The sequence below is a fragment of the Aedes aegypti genome, chromosome 3 (genome assembly GCF_002204515.2).
Source record: "Aedes aegypti strain LVP_AGWG chromosome 3, AaegL5.0 Primary Assembly, whole genome shotgun sequence".
Classification (NCBI taxonomy): Eukaryota; Metazoa; Arthropoda; class Insecta; order Diptera; family Culicidae; genus Aedes; species Aedes aegypti.
This window is the reverse complement of record NC_035109.1, coordinates 172,600,082-172,609,891: the sequence shown is the minus strand read 5'-3', so window position 1 is coordinate 172,609,891 and position 9,810 is coordinate 172,600,082. Positions and strand designations below refer to the sequence as shown.

Sequence of the window (9,810 nt, the reverse complement as noted above, 5' to 3'; positions counted from 1 at the left end):
CAGTTCTATATTTTTCTACTCGTAAATCTAGCTTGAAATTCATTATGGGATTTTTTTTCGACTAATTGATTAATTTTATTTTTAGAATTACTCCATGATTTTCAAAATTATTGAGTAAATTTTCAAATTTTAAATTTTTCTATCGAACTTTAATACAAACAAAAATGTTTAATTTTGCAACCCAACTGTTTCTGGCTCATAGGCTGTATTTTAACAGAATCCTTATTATAAGTGTTACACAACCCTAGAAGGGATTTACACTGAATCAGGGACATATTTCTCATAAAAAATCAGACAGCTTTCTCACAAGGTCTTGAGCAGCATTCTCACAAAATTATAGACATGTTTTTTTTCCTAATGGGAAGCTTTGAGCGGAACAGTGCTGGGAATGGTAATAGTAGTAGGCTTGAGTTTTTGCGAAAATCACGTGGCTCTCCTAATACAGTAGTTCAAAATTGTGAATCTCATCAAGTAGCCTATGTAGGGTACATGAATTTTCTAAGTCAGGAGTGTCATTAAAGGCTGGAAATGCGGGAAATGGAACATTTTTCTACAGTAGTTTTGGGTTGCCCTTAGCAACGGGTGTTTTGCTATTTTCAAGCCATTTGCCTACAGCAGCGATACGCGCGAGTTTCACTGGCTCCGGTGACTGTGATTCGCTACGCTTGCCTACTGTAGTGTGAATCTCAGAACTTTTCCCAACTCTGGAGCGGAACATTCACATAATGTTGAGCAGGATTCTGTCGGAAACATTAATTCTTCTTCTTGGCAACAACGTCCTCTTTGGGACAGAGCCTGCTTCTCAGCATAGTGTTCTTATGAGCACTCCCACAGTTATAAACTGTGCCAATGTTGCCATTTTCGCATTCGTATATCGTTTGGCAGGTACGATTATACTCAATGTCAGGGAAGCCAAGAAAATTTACATTACGAAAAGATCCTGAACCGACCGGGAATCGAACCCAGACGGCTTCAGCATGGCTTTGCTTTGTAGCCGCGAACTTTTACTACTCGGCTAAAGAAGGCCCCAGAAACATTATTTATTCAAAATAAATTAATTACTTTTGAAACAGGAAAATCATTCTCACACAACCACTTACCCTTAAAGAGCCTTTTACAAAAAAATGACGACTTCTACAAAAATAAATACATTTTTTTTTCGTGATTGTAGATCATATCTTCTCTGAAGCTTACGGAAAATGGATAGTAGGATTATGAATGATGTGTTTATTATATAACACTGCTACTCTGATAAAATCTTTGATGGGTTTCTAGCTAAAATCATAGGGGGTACTCATCATTTAGAAAATTACATGCGAAATATTTAAAGTTAAATTGGATGGCGTATATCATGGATTTTTAGTAGACCTATTCATTATTTCAAAAGTCTTCAATTTGAGTCTTTCAAATTGTCTGAAACTTAACAATAAAAAGCACTTTAATACGACGCAAGTTGTGGCCAAATATGAGCACTACTGAAGCCCTGCTGAAGTGAATCATAAGCACCAAGAATGTGATCCGGCTCCCTATTTGCTGAATTCTTGATGAGATCTATGAAAATATTTTTAAGAGTTCGATTAAATGGTCTTATTTCAAGCATGTCCTACTGTACTAGCACTTGATTTAAGTTTTCGAGAATTATTTGTCATATATTTCTAGGGGTTGCGAGACGTTTGCAAAAAGTCAAATAAAGCCGCGACTCTGAAAAGGTTCGGTACCACTGTTTTAATCAAATCATAGTCACACTTTTAAGAATCATAAGCAGGATCGTGGAAATCTCAAAAAAATCTTTTCTGAATAATACTCTGCTTAATATTCTATACTGTTATCTGGTAGGATTTTAGGTAGGAATACTTCAGGAAGTCTCCCTTCTGCGCCTACAGCAGCTTTTATTTACAGTACTGGTCAGAATAAAGTACGCATTGGCCGTTTTTCCATACAAAATGGTCAAGTTTGGAGATCTGAATCTCAGCTTTTAGTGGTCCGATTGATCTGAAATTTTCACCACAGCCTAGATATAACATAGATTTCACTCAATTAAAATATCACTGCATTTGAAACACAATCTTTTAAATTATTGAAAATCTCTCAATTTGCAAAAAATTGCAAAATTTAATTTTGAAAATATTTTGGAAACAATCAGTTTTAACGAAAAATGATGTTCTGCAAACTTGTGTGTCTTATCAAATTGTACATTTTTGCAGAAGGACATATTGCTCTAAATATTTTCATTTAAAAATCATTTTTACTTTAAAATTTTGTCATTTTCATCGAAATTTGAGATTTGCGATTACTTAAAAGTTCGTTAATGAAAACTATGAATTTCTAGCCTAGCAAATTTGAGGTTACTTTCAAGCTGCGGTGAAAATTTCAGGTCAATCGGGCAACTAGAAACCGAGATATAAGACTCCAAACTTGATCATTTTGTATGGAAAAACGGCCAATGCGTATTTTACTCTGTCCAGTAATGTATAGCTCAGAAATCGCGCATGTACGAAAATGTAAAATGTACCAGATTCATAAGGTAAAATAATGAATATCGCCTGAGATATGTAGACATGACAATTATTTCTAAGATTTGACAAAAGACAAAAAGACAAGACAAAAACAAAGTTTGGGTGGACAGTTAGACTGCGTTTTTAATTTTGAACATGATTTTTGTCTATCACTTTCCCTTACAAGAGGGTATAAGGAAGCATACCTTCTAATTTTAACATGTTGTATATCTTTGTAATAAAAGCTTTTAGAACGACAACGATGCGCAAGATTCTTCTCAGGCCATGTAAAATTATAGAAAGTATATTAATAACGGGTTTTCAGTACAATATGTGAGTGTTTTCAATATCTTTATAGCATAGCATAGACTGACTGTACATGTCAATGGTTGCTACTCCGTGATTGATCGGAACTGGTAAGAATTGCACTACGATCCAAATGAATAAGGGATGGGAGTTTCCGCTTACTCTCGAAGTGCAATTTTAGCAGATCCAATATTATTAATCAATAACGGCGCCGGCCAAGTCCTTACAGTGTAATGATTGTTGCTTCTAGAGACCGAGAGTACCTCTGCATCTCCACAATCACCACGGGAAGGGTGTTTATTAGTGAGGGAGGAAAAGATCTGGGAGTCACCTCTGGTCGATGATGCGATCCATGGACAAGGGGGGAATATACGACTTATATTTAAAGCAAGTTTTGTATTTTTGTCTCGAGAAGTTTTTGGTAGAAACTTTAAAAAATACGTCAACATCTATAATGTCGAACAATTCAAAAGATGTTTTAATTAATGACGAAAACTGAAAATTACATATATATATTTTAAATTATATAAAACAGGAATAATGCCGACACTTGTCGTGACGAACTATACATAGTTTGTTTGAAAATTACATATGAGTATTACTGTGCATTTTGTGTCGATATGGGAGAAGTTTTAAAAAATACGTCAACATTCACAATGTCGAACAATTCAAAATATAATTTTAAATAATGTCAAAAAGAGAAAAATATAAGTATATTGAATTTGTATTAGAAAAAAGCATAATGGCGACACTTATAGTGACGAACCATACAAAGTTTGTTTTAATATTACTTAAAAGTTACGCTTTCAAGAAAATATGTGTTATCACAAGCATGAATCGAACTCACCAGTTGGTAATCCATCCTCGACTGAACACAAAACTGACACTGACAGCAAAACTTCTTGGCGTCCCGAAAACAAACCGTCTTGCTTGTGCCTTCCTAAATACCTACCCAGCAAAACGCTCCAAAACTGAAAAAAAATCTTCGGAGACGAAAACACGCGCGAAACCGTGAGCAAAATCTATCCGACGACGCAAAACCGAACTGTCCTGCTTGGGCTTCACGAAGCACTCTGTGAGTGTTTTCAATATCTTTATGTAATTAAAGTAAAGAACATAGGTACATTTTGTTTCTCTTTTGAATTGCTCTCTTTTCGCTCGGGTGTTGTCAGTTCAATCGAAGATGGCGTCGAAATACCAAGCACTCAGCGAGAGTGTTGCATGGTTTTACGACTTTACCGTACGTGCCGAAATAAAGGAAAAAAAAATTGGTGGGCCAAGTATACGAAGCAACGGTCAACGAGGTACTGGAAATGTATCCGTCATTGTATCCGTCATTACCGTGCAGCGCTTTTTTGAGAGCATCGCGACTAAGTTGCGTCAAACACCTGTTCAGGGCCCCTTTTCCAAAATTCATTGACGTATTTGAAGAACAAACTGAAACTTAAAAGTAGATTGGTCAGTCAGTTACTCGTCTCCAGTGGATACAAGTAACTGACACTGAAGAAAACTGCAAGTGGTAAAAGTTTTTATCATCGCTCTTTCTTTAGGGCTCTCATTCGCTGCTCTTATTTATCAAATTTGTTAAAACTTGCGATACATTGCCAATCATGGACCGCTAGGGATAGGTTGTTTTTCTTCGCTTGTTTTGATCGTGCTTTAAAATTAAATAACAACGGAGTTTATAATGCCTGATAGCGACACAGATTATGAAAATAGAAGATTTTTTTTATGGAAATTTGTAAAAATATGGAGAAACAAAAATGTTATCACGATTAGAACTTTTTTTTAATACTTTGAGTGTAGCGAAAAAAGAAGCTGCCGAGTAGAGGGATTAATCATAATAGTTGAAATTATTTGTACACGCCTCAAAGTTTTTAAAAACACCCTAGATGGCTGAAGAATTACACTTATTCTAAAACCAAATATGTTTGTAATAAACAAATGGCAAAATTAAATTTATGAAGATAAATTCCATCAACATGTTTTTTCAGTAACAACAAAATTGAAGAATATGATATTTTCATAAAACTACTCTTTTTTAGTTACTCCATAGATCCACGTTTGAGCCAATATCGACCACTAGACAGGAAGTGATTCTCAAATTTTAAGTATTTAACGGAAAAGTATTTAGATAGAGCTAAAACCGTAACATTCAACTTTTCAGTTGTCTATATAGGTGTAAATACCAGTATTCGCCACCATAACAAAAAATATATTTTTTTTGAATCAGTCAAATGAATTTTGAATACTGTCAAGACGCTAAACGAAAGCTTTCAATCCTTGATTAGCAGGAAAACTATAAGGACTGGTTGGAAACCTTGGTTCTATAGTCACAATTGAGGTGGCACATATTAGATCACCTGCCTTGTGCGTTTCATGAATTCGCCACCTACTTTGATTTGTTAAGAAGGGTGGCGGATTTAGGAACACTTTTGCGAAATAAGGTGCAAAGCAGCCAAAAATTTTGTGCAAATGATTTTTTTTTTCATTATTTTCTTAGCAACTTTTAGGTTTTTTTTAAATATCGACACATTATTTAAAAGTGATTAAATGAACACTAAACGAATAATCTGTACTTGGGTCCTCAAACGATATGTTTTCTGGAGTGGTGAACACTAGAACTATGGTGAATACCAGTATATTTACCCTAATACACTTTCTGGAAGCTTCTTATGAAATTTCGAAATCATTTTTAGAGTTTTATGAAGTTAACATAATTTCCAACAACATTTTAGGCAAATTAAAAACAGTAAGTGTTCCCTTAGTTGTGTGTGTTCCTATAGTTGCGGTAGTGCCGTTTTCACTGATTTTATTGCATTAGTCACATAACCGACACTGCCGAACACCAGAACAGAATAGTTGAAAAGAGCGTTCAAATTGACTGAAAACTGATGAAATATCACTAAAATTGCTAAAATTTTTCTTACTTGTACCAATAGTTGCGGTAAAGTGTTCCTATAGTAGAGGATCCCATAATAAAACAACGGATACCGCAACTATAGGAACACAAATTAAAAATATACCGCAACTAAAGGAACAGTGTACCAATAGTGGAGGTATTATTTTTCACTGACATGCCGTGGATTACTGCGATGAAATTATTTTTCTCATTGAGTAAATGGTCGTTACTTCCAGTTACAACATTAGTTTGTACATTAATTGCGGTTCTTGAATTTAGGCGTTTGAATGAAGTTCAATCATGCTTAGTACCTCCACTATTGGTACATCTACCCTAGAGGGTGAGGGATATTTTAATTTATTTTCATTTCAACTTATCCTTATGTGAAATTCATTACCCTATCAAATATTATATAGGAGAACTTAGGTAATTTTGCCAGTTAGCATTTTCTGACGACCAAATCTTTCGAAATTCAGCTTTTAGATCCGCTTAAATATGTGTCAAAAGCATTGACGTAAATTTTGAGCCAAATGTATTTTAAATGACGAAGAGAACAATGTTGTCGAAAGTATAACAAATCTCGCATAACTTATGATCTCGCCCTAAAAGCCATTGGTAACCATGTGTGTAGCCCATTGTTTCTGAGCATTTGAATGGATTTACACGTTGTTTAACAACTCTATGGTGAAGAAAGGATCATTATCTACCTACCAGTGATGTTGGTTTGGATGTTTATTCCTTCACTTGCTCAGAAACAACGAGCTACACACATGGTTACCAATGGCTTTTAGGGCGTTATCTCAGAGTATGCGAGAAATCTCACTATGAAATTGAAGGTTTATCAGACATTTCGATTTGGAAAGTATTGTAAGCTAGTTGATAGAATTACAAAAAAATAACAACATTGTGACATGCTGGACATTTTCTGAAAGCGGCAACAAGGTGAGCAGTCCTAAACTTACTGGAGACACATTTATTCTATTTTTAAGACAAATGAATAATGCATTTTTTCTGTGTTATCAAAAGGAAATAGAAAAAAAAATTAACAAAATCTTTATTCACTGGACCTTTCTTTCACGCAATGTAAATATCGACAGTTAGTGCATTTATATTACCAAACGGGCCTATAAATTATGAAGCACCACCGGCAATTACATAACTGTCATATGGCATTTAAATGCTTCCGGTCGTATCCGATGGTAAGGCACGACATGGACGTCCGAAGAAGACGAGACGACCTCACTCACCGCACACACTTGTGTTCCGGAAACAAACAATAATGTCCTTCCGAGCTCGTTTCCCCTCCGTAAACGATGTAGTATCGACGTTTCCCTCCTAAAAGGGGTCAATTTGTTATTTTTACGTGTAAAACAGAGGGGCTGCAAATCTGTTTACCATTTGAGTGAAACACCTGGCTTTGAATGATAATGTCGGTCGGTCGGGTGTTTGACAGGAATTGTGCGGAAGGTTAGGCGACAGTCGCAGCGGTCGTGGGTGGAAGAAGTGTTTTATTAGACCTTTGGTTGTTATCGAATGAACTTTAGTTCAAATGTAGTGAGATATGAACTGGAATGATTTTATAAGGACTATATCGAGTAGAAATAAGCAACATTCAAAATGCTTGTTTTCCAAGCTTGCATCTTTTTGCACCGAAATTTCCAGCAAACAATCAATATCATATAAAACTTTCATTCAAGATTCTTAAAAAAATTCGGTGTTTGAAAAATTTGCTGGTCCTACTTTTAAAGTTTTACTTAATGTGTTTTCGAAACTTTTTTGATCTATTCATTTATTAATTGCAACAGAATTCATAACAAAAAAAAATAGAAAAACAGCAATAATCTTGGATATAATGTTTACTTCATAAACAACTGAAATATTTCGAAACTCCAATAGCTGCTTCCAGAAAATAATATTTGCAAATATTGCTGGTCCGCAAAACTCCAACCAATTTAAACAAGCTTTCGATATTCAAACAAATTCTCAGGCCAGCCATGCTGTACGCTGTACCGATATGAACTAGTTGTTGTAATACCAGGAAGAAAGCTTCAAAAGAAAATGATTCTGAAGCTTCCTCCCTGGTAAAGTACTAATGAGTTACTAATGAGAATATCCAATGTTGAAACATTGGAACAAATATCGAATAAAGTTATCAACAATTCTAGTCAAAAATTCGATGTAATCTTCTATTGCCGTGATTGATGTGTTATATGTTTAGGTTAAGTTTGGTTAACTTTATTGAAAACGTTTTTCTCTTAAAAGCAGATGAAATCTACTCACCTGTAAAAAATCTACGGCAAATGAAATGTAATTTGTGTTAATAAAATATTGATAAAAGCTTAATTTAGTTTTACCATATTAGGTCGATTGTATTGCCTAACAAATAACAACTAGATATAAGAAATGAATGTAATGTTTCTAATGATACTAATTGTGGATTTTTTTTCGATACAGTCCTTAGGTACAATAGTGAATCATCGAATCATTTTTTTACAATGTCATACTACACATAATTTTCCAAACTAAATATCTAGAATACCTATTCTTCAGCTTCTCGTGATTACGCCAGCAATATGCTGCACACGACATCGGAGTCGATAATCGCGCAGATATTACGATAATGATCAGCTAAATTAGCCAACCATGAAACATCACCGGCGCATCATTATTCCACGCTTACCCCATGGCAAACAATTTACGGGCCCATAACTTCCCAATTCGGAGGGTTGGGAGGAAATAAACTGCAGCTGCATAAATTAAATTAAAAATCTTCGATGTGGTTAACGAAAATTAAGATATTATTGTTCGTGTTTTGTGTAAAACCTGATTCGCTGTCAATAGTTTTTGATAAATTGAGAAATTTGGTCATCATGCGTGTGGGTAGCGAACTTTACGGTCTCTCGATCGACAAGATATGTTTTGCTCGGTAAACATGGCGAGGGATGACCTACCCTCCAAGAATTATAAATACATTTGGGGTGAATGTGAAATGTTGATTGAGCAATGAGATAATGACAATGCGCATCGCTTTCACGAAATACATCCGTTGAAATCAAACTGGAGAAGCTGTCATCGGCATCAAATCATTGAACGATGATCCGCAAACTTGAATATTGTTTTGAGGAAGTTACATAAGCCTATCTAGCACCAGTTTTAGAAATATGTGGTCAGTGTTAATTCAGACCGAAACAGACATTTTTTTTTTTAAATATCAGGAAACTTTACTCATAGTAAACTAATGCAATTAAGATAACAAAGAGTGGTGGGAATTTTCACGAAAAAATCTACTGCTCAATAATAAATCTTCGAGCTCTTTAGTGGAATACCTATAAGTAAATGAAAAAAAAAACGAATTTAGTACTATACCATGCTGACACCACAATAGATCAACTTAATGGTCGCAGTGGTATCATGTCCCCACAATGAAGAAAAAATACCATGCTGAAGTCGAGTCTAGTACACAAGAGTGAAGACGGCCTTACCAGTGGCGTAGCTAGAGTCTTTGGGGCCCGGTGCGGAGCCAGATTTGGGGGCCCCTCCGAAGGAGGTTTGTAAAATTATTTTATTACCAAACTCACACGTACTTTCAACATTTTTTCGAAAACGTTCAATATAGAAATTAATAAACTCATTACGCGTGGTAAAGATGGATGAATAATGAGTGACATCATGAAAAACTCACGAGCTTAGGTGAGATTCGAACCCACGACTCTTGTATGCAAGACAAGTGCTTTACCAACTAAGCTACCGAGCCACTAGGCGATTCAATAACCCAGAAGGTTACAAGTTTCAAATTCAAACCCAATATTTGTAAAAAAAAATCTTGATTAAATGGTCAAAATAATCTCTGCCTGCGAAAAATCACCCATACCAGGGCGTAACTAGAATTTCGTCCAGGAAATACTTTTTATTGCTACGTTTTGTGGAATTAAAAAATATATATGTGAAGCGATTATCTCAGAAGTTTCTATATGTTTCTGTTTAAAAGAATCTTCAGAAATATTCTTGAATAACTTTCTGTACAGTATGGCCCATAAAAAAATGCGAAAATTGTTTGAACGTGAATATAGCATCCACAAGCGTTATTTTCATTGTTTTGTGAGTAAA

At 35.0% G+C, this 9,810-nt stretch overlaps 1 non-coding gene across 1 annotated transcript; it reads right to left on the bottom strand.

Moving 5' to 3' along the window:
• Positions 1-9,385: 9,385 nt before the first annotated feature.
• On the bottom strand, positions 9,386-9,457 carry Trnaa-ugc. Its single transcript has one exon. It is a non-coding gene; the product is annotated as a tRNA-Ala (tRNA).
• Between the last annotated feature and the right edge of the window lie 353 nt (positions 9,458-9,810).